The sequence below is a fragment of the Balaenoptera borealis genome, assembly GCF_965194805.1.
Source record: "Balaenoptera borealis genome assembly, chromosome: 11".
In the NCBI taxonomy this organism is placed as follows: Eukaryota; Metazoa; Chordata; class Mammalia; order Artiodactyla; family Balaenopteridae; genus Balaenoptera; species Balaenoptera borealis.
Window position 1 is genome coordinate 29,822,450 of NC_138868.1, and position 26,384 is coordinate 29,848,833.

General features: G+C 34.5%; 1 long non-coding RNA gene and 1 pseudogene across 7 annotated transcripts in view; one reads left to right on the forward strand and one right to left on the reverse strand.

Moving 5' to 3' along the window:
- Positions 1-26,384, reverse strand: part of LOC309606576 — a 494,104-nt gene that overhangs the window by 235,839 nt on the left and 231,881 nt on the right. For all 6 annotated transcript variants that reach the window (XR_014231935.1, XR_014231936.1, XR_014231937.1 and 3 more), the window contains one exon: positions 3,579-3,641. This is a non-coding gene — a long non-coding RNA (uncharacterized lncRNA). The remainder of the gene's footprint in view (positions 1-3,578; positions 3,642-26,384) is intronic.
- Positions 11,344-26,384, forward strand: part of LOC309606544 (glyceraldehyde-3-phosphate dehydrogenase pseudogene) — a 78,350-nt pseudogene continuing 63,309 nt past the window's right edge. Inside the window, exon 1 of the transcript XR_014249631.1 lies at positions 11,344-11,353. The product of XR_014249631.1 is annotated as a glyceraldehyde-3-phosphate dehydrogenase pseudogene (transcript). The remainder of the gene's footprint in view (positions 11,354-26,384) is intronic.

The window sequence follows — 26,384 nt, forward strand, 5'->3', positions numbered from 1 at the left end:
AAAGATCGGATCATATCATGTAATTCTCCTGCTTATAACATTCCAACAGCTTATTATCATAATCAAATAAAAATCAGACATCTTACTGTGATCACACTACTGTGCGATCTGTCCCCTCATTTCTGACCACATCTCCTACTATTCTCTCCCTTGCTCACATCACACCATTCATGCTGGCTTCCTTGTTCCTTGAACATAATCAATATTTTCTCAACTCAAGACCTCTGCCATTGCTGTTTCTTCACCCAAAGACACTTTTTCATCAGATCGTCACATGTTGCACTCAGTCAGGCTTCAGCTTACCCTACACTCTCCAGTTCCAAAGTCTTGTAATTTTATCAAATATTTTGATGAAATTAAACCACCGTAAACCTATGGCACATTATGAACACAGTCGTTTTAAAAGTCTGATTAGTTTGACATCGCTTTTGCTGGTGAACCCAGGTTGACACCTTCTGTTCTTAATGCTCATCATGTTTGTGCTTAATAATCCACTCCAGAGTTGTATTAATGTTTGACATCAGGTTCACCAGGTTCACATGTCACCATTTCCTCCTGTTCTGCCTTTGATCAGTTGAGACATCTGCCTGTCTACTGTCCTGTGCAGTGCTTCAATTAGTCATTATTTCTCCAAAATTAAGCATCTGTGATATTGAGATCTTAATAGAAAGTTATTCTTCCCACTCTAACTGAAAATATCTGGGTCTTTAAATGAGTAGCTACATCACTCTCTTAATAGATTCTCATTTACACTGGGTTTTATTGAAGAGAATTAAAAATAAGGGTATATAAATGGAAACAGAACAGGCTATGCAGTCCAGAACAGGCTATGCAGTCCAGAGGCTTGAAAGCCAACAGCGTTCCTTGGAATTTTTAGTTTTGTCTCAGTGGCTTAACCTTCCCAGCTCTGCCCTAGAGACTGCTTTTTTTCTGTGTGATATGATAACGACTGCAGGTAAAGACCCGCGTATGTTGTATTTTTGGCTAAGTGCTATTTTGTGAGATTCTGCATCCCATTTTATTTCAGAGCATTTTAGAATTCCCAATTGTGGTCTTAGTGTCAGAGTTAAAATTCTTTACCTTCTTGAAACATGCTGTGTAAGATAAATGTAAACTTGGTGTTTTATCTCTTCTTTAACATTCTAATGTATTGAAATTGAATAAGCTTGCTCCTTCCAGTAGAGCTTAAGATATCCTGTGGTCTCCTCCTGTGATGTAGACATACGTCATGATATCAGACTACATTAATCTTTGTTTTCTCTATAGTAAACTGGTGCTACCAGGGAAGCCACATCTGCTGGCAGATTTCCCATACTATCACAGTTGTCAATTCTTTCTTTAGAATTGCCACACTCTTCACAGTTAGCAAACTGTTTATTTACACATTCAACAAATATCTACTGACTACTTAGTTCAGGGACTAGGCAAATGCTGAAAGTACAGATACAAATAATATCATAATGATATATGATGTGTAATAGTATTGATAAAGTAGAAGTAAAACAGCTGTAGTAACAGCATAAGGGTATCCTAAGAAATTCTTGGACAGTGGGGTGACCCTCTTATAACTAACTTATAGTTATTGACTTACTTGGCTTAGAAGAATCCTCATCTCTTTTCAGAGTGGGTATTGATTCATCAGAATAAAATGTAAGGCACTTCTTCTATGCAGGGAGGGGAAATTGGCCCTTGTGTTTTCAAAATACAACACTGATTTATATATGTTACTTCATTTGGTCTTATAACAACCAAATGAATTTGATATTATCATTACTTATATTTTATATAGAATGAGAATACTGAGGCTGGTGGAAGTAAAGTAGGTTGCTCTTGGTCACTTGCCTCCATACACTGTAGTAGAGTGTCTCATAATAAAGTTGAAACTACATAAATGCAATCTCTTCACATTACACCATATGTGAAAAACAGTGGAATTATCACTTCACTGGCCAGATCATAATTCACAAAGCCAGCATTTTTATCAGTTTTTCCATTTAATATGCAAACTTCATCTGTTTTGGTTCTTACCCCCCTGAATTCATTTGTGACACTCATACTTGCTTCATCTTTATCCAGTTGTTTTATTTTAGGTTTTCCTTAAAAGCAGAAATAGGGTAGTTTATTTTGAGGGGTGATTCCAAAGAATAAGAGGAGGGAACCAAAAGGTGTGTGACAAGAAAGCAGGTGAAGTTGATCCAAAGAGTGAGTTACAAGCTGATCCTGTTGTGGGTAACTAGGGTTCAATTCTGCTAGAATTCTCTGAGGATTCACGTACAACACACTTAAGAACTGTTTGCCTAAGGATCAGAAGAGGCAAGTGTGAATCCTGTGGACTCCATTTCCCAACGGTCAAGGATTGACCCATAACTACTTCATATTTGTTGGCAAATGCATCAAAATGGCTGAATGGAAGACTGGAAGCAGAAAGTGAGTAGCTGAGGTGAGATGCTCTTAGTTTATAATTGTGCACATTTGCGTTCCACAGTGAAGACTGGAATGAAATGGTAGGTTGAGAGCATGTGGGGATGGATACAAACATCGTCTAATACATACATCTTTTGTCTTGACTTGAAATATTATCCCATCTGAGCTTTTCCTATGTAACCACAATATCTTCAACTGTTTATAGATTATTATTTTCATCTCTATAAATTTTTATGATAGAAACAGTAATTTTATACCCTACTTAATAAATATGCTGCTTAATTTTTTATTGATAGGAACACTACTTAATTTTTAGCCCATCCTTTAAGAGCCACCTTCTTTTTTATTGTCTCTTGACAGTGTGACAGTTTAAGAACAGTTATTCGTTCTCAGGTAGAAGGCAGATGAGTAGAGATGGACCATGACTCAGTGGATGCTTTTCTTGTGCCTGTAGTGTTTGTGATTCCTCACAGATCAGGAGTCAGAGAGTTACAATCAGCACCTAAGAGTCCATGTTTCCTTTGGTCTCAATCAGAAAATTCTCAGATCTCCTCATACCATAAATTTTGTTTCCTATTAGTAGCAAAGTAAATAAGTTTGTAATTTGACATCTACCAACACCAAAAATGTAAGCATTCGCTAGGCTGTACAGTCTTCAGTTTCTTAAACACTTCTTGCATTATTGACATTCAACTGGCAAATCCCAGTTGTATTTGCCCTATCAACACTTCACTGATCTTTTACTTCCTCTTTTTCACCTATCAGTTGTCAACTGTCAACTGATTACATCCTCTTTCTTGAACGGTTAACTCAGCCTATATTTACTCTGCATCTTAGCTTTGTCTTTTTGTATTATTAGTACATTTTTGGTCATCACTTCTGATTCCCCAGTTGCAATAGACATCTGCTAGTTTGGGCGGTCAAAGAGCTCTTTCTCCATTCTCCTAGTAACCACATACCCATTTAGTGAAATGCTTCACCCTGTCCCCACTCATGTATTTCACATGGGAGCTAAAAATCATAGCCTCCCACTCGCACGGCCAAAGGGCCGACATATGGCCCATCTTGCACTAACAACAGCATCCTGTCTCCAAGACAAAATATTGGTGCCAGCAATAGGCACATGACCCAATCAAGATCATTCTGGGCCTTACCTGCCCCATCTTCTAATTGGAATTACCAGTACCCAGGACTTCACTTTCTTGGTAACAAGAGACCTGAAAGACATAAGGTAACATGTAGAGAGAATTAAAGATGCGAGATAATGGAAAGAGAGTGAGAGAGATTGAGCAGTCTTTGATTCCACTTAGGACTAGATTTATTTATTTATAGAATATATCATATTATATATTATATTATTATATATTATAATACATTATATATTATATTTATAGATATATTATATAATATTAATATTGTACATATTAATAGCATAGATTATTAAAATCTATATTATTTATAGATTATCATTTATAGAATTATTAGCTCCCCAAATCAAACCACAAACAGGATAAGAGTGCAACCAATAAATATTACGTTTTCAGAAATTACTTTAAACTGAATTTCTGTTACTTGCAACCAAAGATTTCTGATTACTTCACTAAACATATCTGTCATCCAAATACTGTGCCAAAAACCTCTAAAAATATCCAGCTCCTAGACCACAAGTATTCAGTAGTCACCATTCAGAAGCTTTAAACTTCTGCCCTTATTTAGTAGTAAAAATGTTTTTTTAATTCTAAGAACATATTAAGTACGGAAAAATTAGAAAATGTTTTTATTCCCCATGCTTAGTTTCATCTGTGCATATAGAACAGTAAGAATTTCATGTTTAAAAAAAAAAAAAAGAATTTCATGTTTAGCAGCCTGTGCTCTCTAACACCCCAGAAACTACCATGTGCATCACTCTTCCTGGAAACCTATCTTTCCAACAGAAAGGGCTTTCATTTTCCCTAAAGGTCTGGAAGAAGTTACTTTAATATCTTCTCCTTCCAGAGGCAATATTCATATTCTTCTTTTCTGAGGCTATACGCCTCATCTTAAAGGTGGAAGGTCTTCAGGGAAAAAAATTACTGAGAAGCGTCACTTAGCAAGATAATAATTCAAAACTACCATCATTACATTTAGGAATCAATGTAATATGTATTAATATGTATTAATGTATTAATATCAATCCTACTGGTTAAAGTAAATACCACGTGGTTCTTTCAATAAGTAAAAAAAAAAAAAAAGGCATTTTACCCACATCTGAGTAAAAAGAAAAGAAACATGTAGAAACATCAGAATAGAAAGTTACTTCCTTGACATGATAAAAAAATTTTTAAAACAAATGCCAACAACATACTTATAGTGAAACACTATAGTCATTCCCATTAAAATCAGGAGCAAGACAAAGACATCATTATTTTTTAACATTATCTGGAAATTCTCTTGAAAGTAATAAAGCATGAGACAGAAATAAGAGATATTACTATTGGAAATGAAACAAAATTAGCATTACTTGCAGGTGGCAGAATTATATATATGGAACTGGAAGAGAACTGAGGTATAACATCTTAGATTGAACTTATCTTAAGAAGAGTAGTTATAGTTTAGATCAATATAAAAATATCAGATGCCTTACTCTACTTGAAATACAATACCTGAAATATGTTAAAAAATATTTCAACCAAACATTCTAAAGCCGAAATTATACCACCCTGAAAGCACACAAAATAACATATACTTCACACACATAAACAAATGCCTAGGAATATCATTGTGTGAATCTATATGAAGAAAATTATAAATGCTTGTATTATTATTATTTTTATGTTACGGTGATAAGTAATCCCTCTAAATAACCTTGGTTTATTTATCACTCATGTTTCATGTTCTTGGTCAGTTGGAAGGGCAATCTATTACATATTGTATATATTCAGGGGCCTAAGTATTGGTATCTCTGCACCATGGCATGAGAAAAATGGAAGATGAAAATTGTTCAACAGATTCCTTCACCACTTCTGCTTTACACTGACAAAGCAAGGCAGATGTAATGACTAATTTCAAAATGGTAAGGTAGTAAAATATTAGCCACAATCTAACAGAAAAAAATACAATGATTGATTACAATACCCAGTCTAGAGATTAAAAATTCAGACTCCAGAAACAGTGCTTAGGCTCAAATCCTGGCTCTGACAACTGCCGTTAAGTATCCTTGGGTTACTTCACCTTGCTATTATTTGTTCTTCACATCTGAAAAGTAGAAGCAATAATACTATATGCCTTATTGAATTGCATATCTGTTTTGTGAATTTATGAAAAATATTTATTGAGCAACTATTTCGTGCCAAGAATATACTATTCTGGGTACTTAGGCATATCCACGAAAAAAACAGACACAGATTTCTGCCTTTGGGCATCATACATTCTTGAGAGAAAAACAGAAAACAGGGCTTCCCTGGTGGTGCAGTGGTTAAGAATCCACCCGCCAATGCAGGGGACACGGGTTTGAATCCTGGTCTGGGAAAATCCCACATGCCACGGAGCAACTAAGCCCATGTGTGACATCTACTAAGCCTGCTCTCTAGAGCCCGCGAGTCACAACTACTGAAGCCCATGTGCCTAGAGCCCATGCTCTGCAATGAGATAAGCCACCACAATGAGAAGCCTGCACACCACAATGAAGAGTAGCCCCCACTCGCCAGAACTAGAGAAAGCCTGCATGCAGCAACAAAGACCCAATGCAGCCAAAAATAAATAAATAAAATTAATTAATTTAAAAAAAAAAGAAAAGAAATCATGAGAAAATTAAATAAGTAAATTAAATGCTAGGATAGCCTTTTAGGTTACTGTAAGACTGGCTCTATTCTGGTTACTCTACTGGGAAAAGACCATAGTGGAGCAAGGATCAGAGCAAGGAAACCTCCAAGGAGGCCACTGCAGCAATCCAACTGAGAGATGGATTGGATCAATGTAGCAGTAATGGAAGTGCTAAGAAATATATCAAGAACAAAATATATCCAGATGGATTACATGTGGAGTATGAGAGAAAGAGAAAAGTCAATTGAATTCTTAGAAAGGTATAACCTTCCAAGACTGAACCAAGAAGAAATAGAAAATATGAAGAGACAAATCACAAGTCATGAAATTGAAACTGTAATTAAAAATCTTCCAACAAACAAAAGTCCAGGACCAGATGGCTTCACAGGTGAATTTTATCAAACATTTAGAGAAGAGCTAACACCCATCATTCTCAAACTCTTCCAAAAAATTGCAGAGTAAGGAACACTCTCAAACTAACTCTACGAGGCCACCATCACCCTGATACCAAAACCAGACAAAGATACTATAAAAAAAGAAACTGACAGACCAATATCACTAATGAATATAGATGCAAAAATCCTCAACAAAATACTAGCAAACAGAATCCAACAACACATTAAAAGGATCATACACCATGATCAAGTGGGATTTATCCCAGGGATGCAAGGATTCTTCAGTATAGGTAAATCTATCAATGTGATACACCATATTAACAAATTGAAGAATAAAAACCATATGATCATCTCAATACATGCAGAAAAATCTTTTGACAAAATTCAACACCATTTATGATAAAAACTCTCCAGAAAGTGGGCATACAGGGAACCTACCTCAACATAATAAAGTCCATATATGACAACCCCACAGCAAACATCCTTCTCAATGGTGAAAAACTGAAAGCATTTCCTCTAAGATTAGGAACAAGACAAGGATGTTCACTCTCACCACTATTATTCAACATAGTATTGGAAGTCCTAGCCACAACAATCAGAGAAGAAAAAGAAATAAAAGGAATCCAAATTGAAAAAGAAGAAGTAAAACTGTCACTCTGGGCTGATGACATGATACTATACATAGATGATCCTACAGATGCCACCAAAAAACTACTAGAACTAATCAATGAATTTGGTAAAGTTGCAGGATAGAAAATTAATGCACAGAAATCTCTTGCATTCTTATACACTAACAATGAAAGATCAGAAAGAGAAATTAAGGAAACAATCCTATTCACCACTGCAACAAAAAGAATAAAATACCTAGGAATAAACCTACCTAAGGAGGTAAAAGACCTGTACTCAGAAAACTTTAAGACACTGATGAAAGAAATCAAAAATGACACAAACAGATGGAGAGATATACCATGTTCTTGGACTGGAAGAATCAATATTGTGAAAATGACTATACTACCCAAAGCAATCTACAGATGCAATGCAATCCCTATCAAATTACCAATGGTATGTTTTACAGAACTAGAACAAAAAATCTTAAAATTTGTATGGAGACACAAAAGACCCGGAATAGCCAAAGCAATCTTGAGGGAAAAAAACAGAGCTGGAGGTATCAGACTCCCTGACTTCAGACTATACTACAAAGCTACCGTAATCAAGATAATATGGTACTGGCACAATAACAGAAATATAGATCAATGGAACAGGATAGAAAGCCCAGAGATAAACCCACGCACCTATGGTCAACTAATCTATGACAAAGGAGGCAAGGATATACAATACAATGGAGAAAAGACAGTCTCTTCAGTAAGTGGTGCTGGGAACACTGGACAGCTACATGTAAAACAAGGAAATTAGAACACTCCCTAATACCATACACAAAAATAAACTCAAGAGGTATTAAGACCTAAATGCAAGACTGGACACTATAAAACTCTTAGAGGAAAACATAGGAAGAACACTCTTTGACATAAATCACAGCAAGATCTTTTGTGACCCACCTCCTAAAGTAATGGAAATAAAAACAAAAATAAACAAACGGGACCAAATGAAACTTAAAAGCTTTTTCACAGCAAAGGAAACTATAAACAAGATGAAAACACAACCCTCAGAATGGGAGAAAATATTTGCAAATGAATCAACAGACAAAGGATTAATCTCCAAAATATATAAACAGCTCATGCAGCTCAATATTAAAAAAAAACAACCCAATCCGAAAATGGGCAGAACACCTAAATAGACATTTCTCCAAAGAAGACATACAGATGGCCAAGAGGCACATGAAAAGCTGCTCAACATCACTAATTATTAGAGAAATGCAAATCAAAACTACAATGAGGTATCAGGTCACACCAGTTAGAATGGGCATCATCAGAAAATCTACAAACAACAAATGCTGGAGAGGGTGTGGAGAAAAGGGAACCCTCTCGCACTGTTGGTGGGAATGTAAGTTGATACAGCCACTATGGAGAACAGTATGGAGGTTCCTTTAAAAACTAAAAATAGAATTACCATATGACCCAGCAATCCCACTACTGGGCATATACCCAGAGAAAACCATAATTCAAAGAGACACATGCACCCCAATGTTCATTGCAGCACTATTTACAATAGCCAGGTCATGGAAGCAACCTAAATGCCCATTGACAGATGAATGGAAGAAGATGTGGTATATATATACAATGGAATATTACTCAGCCATAAAAAGGAATGAAATTGGGTCATTTGCAGAGACATGGATGGACCTAGAGATGGTCATACAGTGAAGTAAGTCAGAAAGAGAAAAACAAATATCGTATATTAATACATATATGTGGAATCTAGAAAAATGGTACAGATGAACTGGTTTGCAAGGCAGAAATAGAGACACAGATGTAGAGAACAAACGTGTGGACACCAAGGGGGGAAAGCAGGGGGTGGGGTGGTGGTGTGATGAATTGGGAGATTGGGATTGACATGTATACACTGATGTGTATCAAATTGATGACTAATAAGAACCTGCTGTATAAAAAAATTAATTAAAAAGAAAAGAGTCAACTGATACTGTAAGGTTTTTAAATGGAGCCATTAACTAAGATGGGGAAGGTGTCAGTGAAGTCCAGTTTGGACACATCAAGTTTTAAATGTCTATGAGACATACAAGAAGAGGTGCTAAGTAGGAAAGGGATATATTTTACAGAGTTCAGCAGGATGCTCATAACTGGAAAGGGAAATGTGGATGCGCTCATAGAAAATGAATTCAAAGCCTTGGAACTCAATCAAATCACCAAGGAAGTGAGGGTATGTGGTTTTAAATGAGTTAGTAAATGGGAATGACTTCAAATAATGGTATATAATAAATATGTAATAAATGTTAGTTATTGTTATTATTATGTTCCTGGAAGAGACCATTGTTTCAAAACTTAGTACTTACCAGGTAAATTTATAGTCCTGAATGCATCTCAATAAAATTCCTTTAACAAAAGAAGTTGACATAACTATTCTAAAGGTTGTTTGGAAAAGAAATCAACAGGGGAATGATCTTGGATATTTAAGTATAGTGGTATCAAGGAGAGAGGTTGAGAGTGATGGCCTGGTAGCCACCTCATGTTACACTAACTGGACAGCTTTATTATGTGTGAAACTGGTTCAAAAGTTAACAGTAAAATGAAAGGAATAGAATAGGTAGTCTCAAAACAGATTATATGTCAATGTTTATATCTATATCAACTTGATGCATTAAAAAATAAAACACTATAAATTGAAGTGGGAAGGGATAACCTTGTCAGTCAATAAATTTTGCTGGGAGACTTGACTATCCTAAATTAGTAGACTGTTACATCCTTACCTCAGATTTTACACCAAAATAAATTTCAGATGGTTCAGAGTTTAATAAAAAAGAAAAAAAGATTAAGTGAAATACCAGAAGTTTTAAATGAATATCCATCTATTTTTTGGCTAAAGAAATCTGTTCTGTGCATAAGAAAAATGAAGAAATAAAATATTGAAACATATGGCTACATAAAACTTTAAAGTTACTATATATCATACATCTTATTATTATGAAAAGCAAATGGCAAAGTTGGAAATACATTTCAAGAGATATGACCTAGAGTCAAAAACATTAGTATATTAATACCTGTTGCAAATCATTAAGAAAATAAAAGCTAACAGCCTAATAGAAACCTGGGAAGAGACATGAGCAGATAACGTGTAGAATTAGAAACATATGTGCTTCCTCTAACAAAACTTCCTAGATAGCAAAGAAATGTAAGTGCCAAGAACAGTCAAGAATTTTTTAAAGTATTGAATGTTTGTGAATTTACAGTGAAGCAAATACTCTCTTACACTCCCAGGAGGAGTTAAATTCATAAATCTTTTCTAGAAAGCAATTTGGCCAAATAAATTCCAAGATCTAAAAGACACATATTCTTTAACCAACTAATTATGCTTTTTGGAATTCATCCTAAGAACATATCAAAAATGTAAACAATAATTCTATGCTAAAGAATTCTTACTGCAGTGTTTTTATAACAGTGCATAATTGAAAAGCATTCTAAATCTTAAACAATAGGGAATTGCTTAAGTAATGATCAATACCAACAATATTATACGATGAAGCCAATGAAAATGATATTTTCAGATTACTTTAATGAAATAAAATGCTCTCCTTGTGATACTAAGTGCAAGAAGCAATGTACAAAGCTAATCAAAATACTATCTATCTATAGCTACATATGTACATAACATTTACCTATAAATCTATATATTCATACATAATATGTAACAACAAAATGTTATTTCTGTGTGTTGATGTGATGTATTACATATTTTATACTTTCCTATATTGCATATGTATTAATATCATAATAGAATAAAATATATATAAAATATAATAAAAATGTAAGAAGCATCTATGCAAACTGTATATCTGTGTGTTCCTACACTGTATAAAGTATATGAAATAGACAGAAAGTTTCTAATTTGCTGAAAATTCAATGTCATGAGGAAATTCTAGGTAGGTACTAGTCAGTAATTGTTGCCATACCCCATAGTGGTTGTTCCAAACTTTTAATTTTTTGAATCCACATACAGAGCCCCACTGACTCCCATTTCACTCTATTATAGGTAGCTAGGCATTCCACACCATTGATAAACTCAAGGATGTAGTGACCCAGGATTACCCCTTAAATATGCAAGTTAATGTCAATCAACCGTATGTGTGTACTGCTTTCCCGTAATTTGGAGTACCGAATAAACTAAAGAACTCCAAACGCACCCTATATTCTTACTTGCCAAATCTGGCAATCCTATGGTTCACCCACTTCCACCCCAACCTCACACCAGTATCTTTTTACACTTGTAAAGCCCTACTCATGTTCTAAGACTAACTATAATAAAACACTTAGGATTCTTCCTTGAAATCCACATATAACATTTCTTCTGTGATGTCATCACTTGTTGAATAGTCTGTGTTTAAACATTTACATTATTTGTTAGTTGTTTATATGTTACTATACCCAAAAGTGCTGTGAGTCTTTGAATAAAAGTACTAATTACCCAGAAGGTAATTGAGCATTTATCTCCTGCATGTAGGTACTTGGTAAATAAATTAGAAGCAACAGAACGTGGTGGATAAAAAAATACCTACGTTTGCCATCTAACTAGATTTTATGATTCACAGTTCAGAACCTGTTTTGCTATTAGACCATGGTGCTTAGAAAGACTCCTAAGACTCCATATTTGAAATTCCAATAAAAGTGCTCATACGTCTGCTTTACAGATACTTTGGAGTGTATTTATTTTTACTGAGAGAAAGTCTAGATGAACTCGATAACTACCAGTAACAAATTACAAAAGTTAGTAATATCAAAACAACTCCTCAGTATCCTCAATCACAGTTTAATACTGCTTTTTAAAATGTTTAATTTCTGAATTGTTCATCGTTTTCAAAGGTCAGAACATTCATACCAACAGCAATGACAAGAACATAATGGAAGAATTTAATGAATGTGTTCTTTCAAATTTATTTGGCAATATGAATTTAAACTGGCCACATTTCTCGACAAAGCATCTTATATAATTAATACAATTTGGTGCTTGAGCTAGGGGGCCTTGAAAAGAGTTCTACTCAATTACCTTAGAATTTAAATATTAAAAATTATCTGTTGAAACTAGGCATTCAGTGTGCAATTATACAAGGAAGTAAATATTTAAATTCCTCTCACAGTCATGAGAATATCATTAGCACGGTGCCATCCATATTCAACTATCAAGCATTCGGGTTGGCTTTATATGTCAGTGTGTACACATTACAATAAAAGAATAACATCTCAAATTCAGAGTTGAGTGAGTGGAATAGAAAGTGCTTAGAGTGTTATTTTCCATCTAGTTCTAAATTTGAAAGACTTTTCCCATTTGTCTAGGTGGGATATTCTCACTTTGTTTTTAAAGGATTTATCTCTCTTCCTTTCCTTTCTCTAGGCATATTCATACATCTAAGACATGAAATGTACCATTACAGAGATGGAAAGTATCCCACTATCAGCATTCTCAAGTATATCTTCTTTGGGAGCTGCTTGTGAAAAAGAATTGTGTGTTCAGATGAATTTATTAAATGCAGTTTACACTATTCCCACCTTAAGATTCACACAGTGAAGATTACTGTCTTAAAGATTCTGAGATACTTTGCAATAAAGAAACTAATTTAACTTTGATTAACCCAGAACTTCACAAAATTATTTGTTAACAGACCATTTTTATTACATATCACTATTTTGACAATATTTAGGTGTTGTCGTTTATTTTAAAATTAACTCTATTTCTAAATATATTTTATAAGGATCTAATATTTCTCTAGTTATTTTCTCATTTTTATGAATTTAAGGACTTCATGGTCCTTTTTCTTTTTCTTTATTTATAAATTTGTCTATTTATTTATTTATTTATTGGCTGCATTGGGCCTTCATTGCTGCACACGGGCTTTCTCTAGTTGTGGCTCATGGGCTCTAGAGCGCAGGCTCAGTAGTTGTGGCGCACGGGCTTACTTGCTCTGCGGCATGCGGGATCTTCCCGGACCAGAGTTTGAAACCACGTCCCCTACATTGACAGGTGGATTCTTAACTACTGCACCACCAGGGAAGTCCCATGGTCCTTTTTCATCAGTTGAGTTAATTAAAGCTAGATTAGTGATGTTGGCTAAATTAATTATCACTAAGGTAGAAGGAAAAATCATCCTCCTATGACAGATACCGTTTATAACTATAAGTGAACAGGTAGCATTTTATCTAATAAACATTGTAACAAATGCTGTTTCCCATAACAATATTGTATCTGCTATGTACTGAATGTTTATATCCCTCCAATATCCATATGTTGAAGCCTGAATCCCCAATGTGATAGTATTTGGAGGTGGGCCTTTAGGAGGTAATTAGGCCATAAGGGTGGAACCCTCATGAGTAGCATTAGTAACCTTAAATGAAGGGACAGGAGAGAGATGATCTCTCTCTCTTTCTCTCTCTCTCCCCCCTACCCCACCCCTCGATATGAGGATACAATGAGCAGACAGGCCGTTTGCAAATCAAACAAGTGCCCTCACCAGACGCCTGACTGACTAGTGCCTATGCCTCAGACTTGCAGCTTCCAGAACTGTGAGAAATAAATGTTTGTTGCTCAAGCCACTCATCTATGGTCATTTGTTATCGCAGCCAAAATTGATTATGACAGTATCCTTTAAGTTATAAATCCAACAGGAACTTAGACAAAAATCTATTAATTATAAGGTGAGAAAATTAAGTTATGTTTTCTGATTTCTAGTATGCAAGCATTTTTGAAACTTCTCTTTACCTATCAATTAAGAGCTCAAACCACTTATGTGAAAAGATTTCCAGTCTTTCAATTTTCTTCATTAACTAGCAATTCAGTCTTATGAGCTCATATTCAGTTATCTTTTCTAGCCATGGCTGAATTACATAATATGAAGTATATATATTTTCGGTTTCTACAAATCCTTGTATCAGCCTACTGATAGCACTTACTTTGTTCCTAAGATACTGTTAGGTGCTGGGATATCACGTCAGTAAAGCAGACAGTCTCTCTCATTATACAGCTTACTGTCCTGCACAGAGCATAGAAAAATCAATAATTACACAAATAAAGTAAGCTTACAATTGTGATAAACGCTATGGAGAGGAAATATATTTCTGAGGAAACTGAGAGTGATGGGAAGAAAGAAAATGTGCTAATTACAAAAAAGACAGTAGGAAGGAGGGATAGAGAAGAGAGATCTGCGTAGAGAGATCTAGGGCAAAGAGCATAGTCATTTGGAGAAATTCAAAGGCAGGGGGGCCCCTGTTCAGAGACTGGTATTGCTTCCTGGAGATTGACCTGGAGAGATAATCAGGGCGAGCCCATAGAGCAGATCCTCTTAAGAGACATCTGTGTCTTTATCTTAAGAAAGTCCAAAGAAAAGGCTATTACTTTAAATAAGGGTGTGAGATGATCATGTCCACATTCCAAAATACACCATGCTTGCAACATGAAGAAGAGATTAGAGGCAACCAATGTAAAAACAGTAAAAACACTTGTGATACTACTGCAACTGTCTAAATTGTAACAACTCAGAAATGCAATTTCTTTCTTAAAAAATTTATATACTTTCTTGATACGTAGGGAACTGCATATTTAGATAAATATAATTCTCTTAGCCAGACTGGACTCAGTCTTTAATACCTTACTCTAGGGAACTCTGTAAGAATGCTAGGAAAATGTGGTGGAAATATTGAGAAAGTTTTATTTGTTGTTCTTTGTTTTCAGGACAGAAAAAATGACAATCAAGATTAATAGCAGGCTAGTGAAAAAAATAAAGATCTTGCTCTTGGATCCCTAACGACTTGTTTATCAATCAATTTATGACTTTCACTCCATATACCTTTAACTTGTACTACTATGCCTCCACAAAACTAGAAATTAGACTCAGATACAAGACCCTAGAGCCCTGGAAAGCCTTTAAATGTCAAGTAAAGGGTTATAAATCTTCAACGGATTGACATTTGTAAATTTACTCTTTATGGTTTCAAAAACCACCTCAAAGACTCATGACTTTTAGCAGTTCGTGATTTTGATGTCACAAATTTGAATCACAGTACTAAGAGGATATAACAGGGTAAACTTGCTGCCTATATCTGCTTCTCCATATCCATTTCTGTCATTCTACACTCATTGCTAACTATTTAGGGATGATCAAAAAACTCTGTTTCAAAAGGAGTTATACTGTTATTTATGAATTTGGGTATTTTTGAAGGACACAGGACTTATTTCTTTCAAATGGCAAGTTTTTTTTCTTCTGCATAAGTCAGGAAATTAGCTTGATATAAGAATGGAAAAAGATTTCAAAGTTATTTTCCAGTTCTACATTGTTATAATTTTCCCATTTTACAAAGATATTCTACATGATAGAAACAAAAACATGTGATTGTATTAATGTGACCATTCACACTTCTAGTAACTTCAGTTTTCCTCTGTGAAAAATAAGAATTATAGCTATTTCATAACAGTCTTGTCAATATTAAAGGAACCTGACTTATGAAAGAGTAGTGAAAAAAATAGAAGAAATTATTATTATAATTACTGTCCAATCAAGAAATATAATTGCCCAGAACATTCCCTTCCATGGGCATTCTGATCATATGAAGACTTTCAGTTCTAGTAATTAGAGATGTAGGCCTACTATCATTATTTGAGCAGAAAAAGTTCTGTTACCAAAATATAACAATCGATTCTCCTAAAAACTTATTAAAATTGAATTTCAGTGTTGACCATGCAAGATGTTATCTCTCTAGTTTAAAATATGTATACCTATTGACCTCATTGAAATAGGATTTGGGTAATTTATACTTTATAGCCAAAGTGATTGTAATTTCTTTGGTCCTATGATTTTATTTCTTCTCCATGGGATCCTCCTTGTTATCAGAGCCTTCTTCATCCTGAGTTAATAGGCATGAGACATTCCTTTGTAACAGACAAAGCCCAGTCAAAATACCACCTTTTTTGAGATAAAAACCTATCAAACACCCACTTAGAACACTCTTACTACATGCCAAGCACTGTGTTCTATATGCAGATCCAGAGAAGAAGAACAAGACCTCTGCTTTCAAGTTCATATTCTAGTGGCAAAGAGAGGCAGAACACAGGCTACAGTCAAACACTGTGGTGAATTACGTACACATAGGATGTGACTGGTGTGTAAAGGAGAGACTCAAAACTCACTGTAGCAGAGAGGAGGGAGATGAAGCCGGAAAAGAAAGACAGATATGGAAGAGTTTGTAGACCTTGTTGAACAGAAGTACAGGCTTTCCCCTGAAAATTATGGGAAGTCCCCAAAGAGTTAAACCATAATTACTTTTGGCTTCTCAGGGGGTGGTAGAGGCCTTCCCAGGTGAAAATTTTGCATCTGTTGATAATAACATTTAACAGGTAAATAATGCGATACTGCACTGTGGCAGTACTTGTTATTATTGCCATGTTATCACATAACTCTTGAGATGTCTAAGCTTCGTGTTTTCAATTTGAGGGTAAATTTTTGAAAACAGGAACAACGACTGTGCTTCTTGTGTCCTCCATAAAATCTTGCCTATGGTCTTGCACACAATACATATTTCCTAAGTAAACACTTATATTTTAACTAGAATAGGTTTAATTTGATTCAGGATAAGGCTTCTGTGCTGATTTGGGGGAAGATGATATAAAAACAGATACCCTGCTATAGACATTATGATGTTGATATCTTGATACAGATATTCATATTTGTATTTACACTTTGGCGGCTAACATCAACTACCTATTATGCTATATACTATCTACATATGGTGCGTAAACATAGTATGTGTGCAAGGTGTGATATATATCTTAAATTATCATAGACACCAGGTTAGAGAGATATTATTAAGATCATTTTATACATTTTGTAGATAAGGAAACAGATTCATAGAAGCTGGGTAAGTTGTCTGGAGTCACATAGCTAGTAAGTAGTACCAGTAGCTAGTAAGAAGTACTTACTTATCTCCGGACATAAGTGGCCATAGTTATTAAATAGAATCAGGGAATACTTTTAATGGCAATAGCCCTCTAGGGAAATGAATTCTCACAAGCCTGAAGTACAAATAAAGAGTGTTCTTTTGCTTTTGAGATTCTGAGACTAAAATCATCTTTTTTAATGAAATACTAACAAAATGTCACTGCATTTAGATATGTCCATAGGTGAGGATAAGAGTTGCTAGTTTCAGCCAAGTGAACAAGATAAAGCATCCCCGTGCCCTTTTTATGTTTCTAGAATCCTTCCACATTGAATCTTTGGGCAACCTTAAGGAATTATTTGACATTTTAGTCTGCTTTTGACTTTAGTCTACATTAGTCTTCAAGGTATCATGAGAGCCTGTGACCAAGATTTTGAAACAGTTGTATTACTCAAAGAGGCCGAACATAATTTTTATATGGATAATGATAATAATTATAAGAATTACCATCATTCTTTGTATGCTGTAGCTAAGCATTTAGCTAAATCCTCTATATGGCTTATCTTGTTTAATCTTTCAACAGCTCTATGAGTAGCTATTAGTAGTACTCTAAGTTTATAGATGAGGACATTAAAATTTAGAGAGTTGGGCAATTTGCTAAATATCATACAATGAGGAAATGGTGTAACTGGGATTTGAAACAGGGGAGTTTGACTTCAGAGCACTTCCTCGTGGTTCTTTATGCTCTGATGAAAGGAGTAAGGTATTCCAGGCATGTATGAATATAAGAAACACCACAGACTGTTTGGGAAATTTCCAGTAATCCAATGTGAGGCAAGATATTTTGGCAAAAGGAGAATATGTTGTCTCTTTAGAGGACAAGAATTTATGATGGGAGATCTCTCCTCCGTGTTATTACAGTTCTGGTTTATATAAATAAAACTCAAGTGTACTAAAGCAATTCAAAGAGCTTGTTGAGGAAAAGATGAGATGGTCACATCAGATATCCTCCTGAAGGACTAGAAAATTGAAGAAAAACAGAATTCAGGCAATTAAAAAAAAAATCTGTTTAGTTTATCACAGTGATTTCAATTCTAAAAATTCAGTATGGAAAAAAAAATTTCAAGTTTGCTACTTTTGTGCCTCTTTGTCCTTCTAAATGGTCAGTGTGCATTTACTCTGGCACCTGTTTCTAATCAAGGACATAAAGTGATTATTCTAAACTAAGACTTGTTTTCTCAACAGGTATTCTCTTTGCAGTTCCATTAACTCAGGAATGCATAGAAAATTTCCAGAAATGAACACTGAAAAACCTTATTGCAACAGTCTATCTTTATCACATCTTCATTGAGTTTTAAACCAAACTTAGTCTCAGTTATTGCCCCATTCAAATAATTCAATTGTGTCTTACTTAGGATAGCCACTGATGTAACAACTTTTGGTTGACCTCAGATCTGGCATTTTTCTTCTGCTGTAACTAGAGTAATCCCATTTCACTCATTTATATATTACTTCTAGTCACTGCAATCAAGTTTTAATTGCACCATGACTTGTTTACATGTATCATAAAGGACAATACTTCTTTTTTGTAAGCTGCACTGCCCAGACTCATATATAAGGCAGAAGTGTACTTAAATAGAACCTATTCCAAACAGAAGGAGCAGAAAGAGACTTTATTGATCAGGTCTCTGAAAAACATCACCTTATAGAGGGCAGATGATAATTGGGACAGAGGCCATGCTCAATTCTGACTCATCATCATGTGATCATTGCGGGGGTAATATCTTTCCCAGCATTTGGCTTCCAATTCTTTTCTCTACCTCACTTTAAAACTTTTTTTTAAAGATCATATGTTATAGACTTGGGACAGTCTTGTGTATATAGTTATCAAATCCAGCAACACAAAGGATGTCCGTATTTAATTATGTTCTTAAAGGGTTACTTTATTCTTGCTCAATGGGAGTCCTTATGAATAAGTCATAGTGTGTCAGGGCTACAAATAAGGATTTTGTAGAGCTGTTATTTATTTCCAGTCACTTGTATATTTGATACAGGAAATTTTAAAGTTGTGATTTTGACTGTGCCCTACTTACTTTCTGGCAGTCCTCAAATCATTTTGATGAGGAGAGAGAGAATTGGTGATGTGGTGGCCTTTGAGATAAAAAGTATGAAATGTTGCTTCCAATTATATCCATCAATTTTAACATATTTTTACTAAAAAAATGGAGGTCTAGACTCCATGGAGAAAATCCTTTCCTTTGAGTTTGACCAAAGCCTGTTCATTGCCTGTGATTAGGAGGCTGATATATAGACTCACACTTGGCAATGGAGAGAAAATTGAAAGCACATTGGTCCACCTTGCATTTCTTGGGCCACAGAAACTGTGCCTGTGATATTGCAGTACTCCTAAACTGTACCATAAGCCCTTAACAACACAAATTAAGCATCTCTTAGAGGCAGAATATTTTATTGGTTGAAAGTAGGAATGTAATAGTCTTAGATTCAAATTCTGACTCTAGTTGTTAACATTTTGTGCTCTTAAACAAGATATTTAACTTTTTATGAATGGCAAGAGCACTTTAGTGATTAAAATTCCTTTCTTATGTCATATTTTCTTGTTCTTATTTTATTTGCTCTAGTAGTCAAAACCCAGATCAATTAGAGGAAGTTAAAGAAAGGAATCCTATACATGAGCAGGGAGGTTGAGTATAGGTCAGGTTTACTGTTCTTTTCAAGTCCAAAATTTTACAAAATAATATAATACATATTTCCCAGGCTTCAGCCAGCCCTGCAATAAAATGCGTCACTTAAATTAATGAAGTTAAATTAGTAGTTTCAAACATTTACTTTGGCTCTAGCCTTACTAGCACTTGTACAAACTTCATCTTTTCCATTCTAAAAATTCCCTTGACTACTTCTGGTATGTAATCTCCCTGAAGTCTGAAGGTGAGGAGTGTTATTCATTTTGTTCACTACTGTATCATTAGCATTTACAACATTGCCTGGAACATGATAGGTGCTCAATAAATACTTGCTACTAAGTGAATGAGTAAGAGAAAGTGTGCGTGCATGTGTGCGTGTGTGTGTGTGTGTCCAGATGTTGAATATCTCATCACATGAATGAACACATTGTACTCGATTACTAAACTAAATCTGCTACTAAGGATATTGCTACTTGTTCTAAAAGCAAACATATCTGAGCCTAAGCTCACATTAAATTTGCCAAAATGTAGAAGGATGCTCTTGAAACTACAGAATGATGTTTGAAAATGTTGTGGGAACAGTTCTTTTTGAGTAGGAAGCAGAGTCAGGATATTGCCAACAAGAGACCCAAAGCTATTATAACTTAGAGCAAGGGTAATGCCTGACATAGCAAATGCACATTAAAATAGGATTTTGGTATTGAGTTATAAGGTTAGACAAGGTATCCAAAGTCTCTTTGGATTCTAGCATTCTATAATTCTAAGTGTATAATGTGGTCATTAAAATTTTCTAAATGAGAATGTAATGAAATAGATAAATGCATTGAACAAATGATTCAGCATGCTAATGAAATTCTAGCACTGTAAGGGTTAAAATTGTACCCCTAAGAGTTCACAGTAGTGGCTAAGAAAATGAGATTGAGTGTTGGATATACCGTGGGTTGTGTCCTGCTTCTGGCATTTGCTAGGTAAGATGTTTCGGGCAGTACAGCCACCCAAAGACTCAGTTTTATAAGCTGCAAATTATAAATAATGCCTACTTTACATAGCTATTACAAAGATTAAAAGTTATAATGTGTGTGGATGTTTCATACAACTTCTGAAACATGAATATGCTCAGCAATAAGTAAGAGTGTTTTTGTTTCATTTTATTTATAATCAGAGAGACCTACAGGCTAAAATACCATGCAAAAGATGAAAATTTTGGCCATTAGAATGCTGTCAAGACGTCTTGTGTATTTGGCATCTTTTGATCCAGCAGATGAAATGAAATGCATTCCTATAGCTCCTTATATTTCATAAAGTTAATTTGAATAAGTAGATTAGAAAGCTGATTGCCTTAAGTAAGGCAAGCATTTTGGACAGTGCCTAGATCATACTAAGAACTTTGTCTGCTATCATCATCATTAAAATAGTCTATTTCATGTTTGACCTCTCAAACACATTTTTTAAAAAGTAATTTGCTTCACAGTCAATTTCTTACTTTGAAGAAGAGTTTATTATTGCTTTCAAATATGTATGCTAATTTACAAATAAATAAATAAATTGGTAAATATGTCTAAGAAAGAATTTTTTAAATTCCATAATAGCAGCATGCAGAGACATACCCTCCTACCATGCTAGTATTTTCCTCTAGTTGTCTTCATGTATTAATTCACATACTTATATTGAAACTTTATTAACAAAAGTGTCTATTTACACAGGTTTGCCTCCATTTTTACCATCTTTTATTCCATAAGCATTCTTCATGTCATTAAATCTTTTACAAAAAAGCATGTTTTGTAAACCCTGCAGAGTATTCACACTTTATTTAATCATTATCCTACTATTGGAATAGTAAGTTGTTTCCAACTGTTTGTTATAATATATTCACTGAAGTTATGGTATTCTTGGACCTAAATCACTGTTGCATATCTGCTTATATCTTCAGGATAAAATCTATGAAATTTAATTACTAAGGCAATGGATGTGAATGTTTTTAAATCTCGTACTTCATCTTATTAAAATTCTCTCTAGAAATGTTGTTCAGAACTCTAGTGGCTCTCCATTTCAAACAAAGTAAAAGCCAAAAATCCTTACAAGGTCTACATATCTGGCCAACTATTAAAGCTCTGCCCTCCCTTTCACTACTTTCCTTCTCAATTATTCCACTGCAAGCACACATGGATTCCTGGCTGCTCTTTCTACAACAAGCATGTTTTAACCTCTCAGAGCCTTTGTTTTAGATAGATCCTCCGTGTCGATTACTCTTCTCTCTGTAACCTTTTTGGAATCTAACATATCTCCAGCAATTTTTTCCTCAAATTTCACCTCCTCAATGAAGTATATCCTTAATACCTTATTTCTTCTTCAATTTCCACCTTCAAAGTGCTGACTATATAATTTAACTATTTATTGTGTTATTTTGAATTGTCTTGTCTCCTCGCTCTAGAAGCTCTATATTGGTAGGGAATCTTTAACTCTTTTGTTCACTGATGCATTTGATTTAACTATGGTAGTCACTTGTACACTGTAGGTGCTAAATATTTGTTGGATAAATGAACACCCTGACTTATACTACCAGTAACTATAGATAAGTCTATTATTCAACACTCCCACAAACAATATGTGTTTTCTTTTGTGTCTTTCATACTGATCATGCTTTCTCCCCATTTTCCCCAGTTGTGTTATTCTTTACTTTTGTACAGTATTCTAAGAGTTACTGGAAAGTTATCTTACAAATGATCAGATCTGTTTTCTCTAAAATTCATTTTGAAATTTACTGTTTTTAATGCTTTTTATATTGTGTATTTTTTGTATGTTCATGACACATGACACTTCATGAAAGTCTCTTTCAATTATCCCATGGCTAAAATAGCTGCCTTTTCATTTCTACTCTCCTCTCAACAAGACTTTTTGGTCTTGATCTTTTGTTTCATCAGTTTTAATTTTATGAAGCCCTGAATTCTTTGAATTATATTACCAAGTCAAAGCAAATATTTTCCCTAAATTTGTTTCTTACTTTTACAATTACATTTTTAATAAAGTATGTCCTTCTGTTTCTTGAGTACTCTGCTCTTTTTGTCTATGACTTGAGTACAGAGTTCTTTCATGGACATGCCTTTGGTTTTGTATTTCTGTTTACACATCCTTGAATGAAAAGAGATCCAGTCCTTCCTATCATTTTGCCATAAACAGGCATTTATCTTGGTTTCTATCCCTGTTTCCTGGCTACAAGTAGCAGAGTTTCCTCTCAGGACTTAAGCTAGAGGACCACAGATGTACACAGCCTCTAGCCAAAATCTGTGTATCTAGCAATAATTTTTCTAATGTGGCTACAGAATTGAGACAAGGGATTATCTGCTAGCTCTAAGTGGAATTAAGAAAATTAAAATGTATTCCTCAGTAATTTAAACTAATACTTAGTTTCCTCTTGCCAAAAAGCCTGAATACAAATTGAGATGTTTAAGAGAGTACCACTCCCATGACTTTTCTGTTCACAAAATATTACTAGTCTGATTTCAAATTCCAGAAAAAGAATATTAGCATCCACCCATTAATATATTTCTTTATTACAAGAAACAGAATGCCCAAATGCAGGAGTGTATTACCAGATTAGTGGAATAGAAGAAGCACAACTATTTTTCTTCTTAGTAAAGATCCTGATCTCTGAAACAGAGATCTTCTCATCTCTTTCCCCAAATTTTATTTCCCTTTGGGACAAAACTGTTTTTCAGCTTCAATCACTGGTGGTGATTTTCATTTCATATTTTCAAATCCATAATTAGCAAAAATTTTTCTTTGATTCTGTTTTCATGGTTGTATATCTTAGCTTAAAAATCAATTTTCAGTTTTTAGTTTTTAATCAGTTTAGCTAAAAATCAATTTGGTAAATGTAAAATAGATAGCTAGTTGGAAGCAGCTGCATAGCACAGGGAGATCAGCTCAGTGCTTTGTGACCACCTAGACGGGTGGGATAGGGAGGGTGGGAAGCAGATGCAAGAGGGAGGAGATATGGAGATATATGTATATGAATGCCTGATTCACTTTGTTATAGAGCAGAAACTAACACACCATTGTAAAGCAATTATACTCCAATAAAGATGTTAAAAAAAAAAAAATTGGTAGAGTAGTTAGTGTTAGTTAGTGAGATGCCATCTTAAACTAAAAGGGCTATATAGATATTTATTCCAGCTTTCTTAATTCTCAATTTTTCATTCTTGTATTATTATAGTAATTTTAAAATTTTGGTATTACATTTTCAATAATTTTTAGTTTGGGATCTCATAGTGTTTTCTCTACATTTCACCCAATAGTAACTCTCATCTTCCTTTTGAAAAGTCATGTTTTCTTATTTATTAAAGAGGATTTCATGTTATCTTCTAAAACTACTGACTGATATATAATAAATTATTTTCAGAGGAATATTAGCCTTCTTTTTTGGTGGAGAAATGTCTTAGTCCATTCAGGCTGCTATAACAAAATACCACAGGTTGGATAGTTTAGAAACAACAGAAATTCATTTCTCACAGTTCTGGAGGCTGCAAGTCCAAGATCAGGGTGCCAGAATAGCTGGGTGAGTGCCCTCTTCTGGGTCACAGACTTCTTAATGTAGCCTCACATAGCTCAAGGGACAAGTTACCTCTGTGGGACCTATTTTATAAAGGCACTAATCCCACTCACAGGGTCTCCACTCACACAACCTAGTCATCTCCCAAAGGCCCCCCTTCCTAATACCATCACCTTGGGCATTAGGTTTTTTAGCATATGAATATTTGAGGGGCACAAACATTTAGCCCATAGCAGGAGACAACTAGCAGAAACTCAGATGTGGAGGACCATATTCATATGCCTCCTAGATCCCATTTACTATGCCAGTACACCCAGACACTAGCAACTGAGGGCTGTGAGTACTGGCTGTTAATGGCTCACAGTTGCTACCTTCTCCAGAGAATTGACTTTGGAAATGACCACAAAGGGAGATTATGTCTCCTGACATCCATCATGGGGCAAGAGCAGAAGACAGACCACACGTAATGCCTGACTGACACTGGAAACCAAAATGGTGAAATCTTGCCTCCAAGTGGCAATGTCTATAGAGATCTTGGTCATCTTACTTTAGATCTATTCCTAGGTATCTATAATGTTTATTGGTAGAAATAGAAATATAAAACATATATTAACCTTGGATCTAGCCACATTGCTAAATTCAATTTAAATATATATATATATATATATATATATATATACACACACACACACACACACACACACATACATATATATACACACACACGTATATAGTGCCTAAATTATTTAATTGATATTTTCAGGACACTACATCCAAAACAAACAAACAAACAAAAAACCCCAGAATACACATTCTTTCGAAGCACACAGCCAATGTAATACTCAATGGTGAAAAACTGAAAGCCTTCCCGCTAAATCTGGAACAAGACAAGGATGCCCACTCTCACCACTTCTCTTCAACACAGTATTAGAAATCCTAGCCACAGCAATCAGAGAAGAAAAGAAGTAAAAGGTATCCAAATTGGAAAAGAAGAGGTAAAATTGTTATTATATGCAGATGACAGGATATTATATATAGAAAATCCTAAAGAACTCCACAAAAAAACTATTAGAACTGATAAACAAATTCAGCAAGGTAGCAGGGTACAAGATTAACATACAGAAATCTGTTACATTTCTTAAACCAACAATGAAATAACAGAAAGAGGAAGTTAAAAAAAAATATCCCTTTTAAAACTGCATCAAAAAGAAAAGAAATACTTGGGAATAAACCTGACCAAGGAGGTGAAAGACATATGCTAAGAACTATAAAACTCCTGAGTCTTATTGTTTAAACATAATGTATCTTTTATCTCTGACTGCTTTCTAAAATTTTTTTTTACTAGTTTAACTATGATGTTACTAAGTGTTAATCTTTGTATTTACTCTGCTTAGGGTTATCAAAGCTCCTTGAATCTCTGGATTGGTATCTAAGTAGTTTGAAAAATTTCTTTCTCATTATCTTTTTGAATACTGTTACTGCCCCACTTACTTTCTATTATTCCCTTTTTATATTTATGTTAAAGCTTTTCACTGGGTCCTATATGATTCTTACTATTTTTCCCCCTCTAATTTTATGTTCTTTTTCCCTCCACATTTTTCCAGCTGAATTATTTTTATTAACATAGCTTCCAGTTCGCTAATCATCTGTTCTACACTAGCTAATTTGCTGAGTCTATTGAATTCTTAATTTTAGTTATTCTATTTTTCAGTTCCATTATTTCTAAATTCTTTTTTAATATATTAAACTTTTTTGATGAAATTCCTTATCTATTTTATTAAACATATTAATCATAGTTCTTTTAAAGTCCTTAGATGATAACTCCGGTATTTTGATACCCTATAGGTCTTTCTGTATAGTCCTTCTTTGTTTGGTCTTGGTCATTTGGATCTATTTTCTATTATTCCTGTCAACTTTTTACTGAATTTTAGAAATTGACATGAAAAACTGTAGAGAGTCTGGGTGA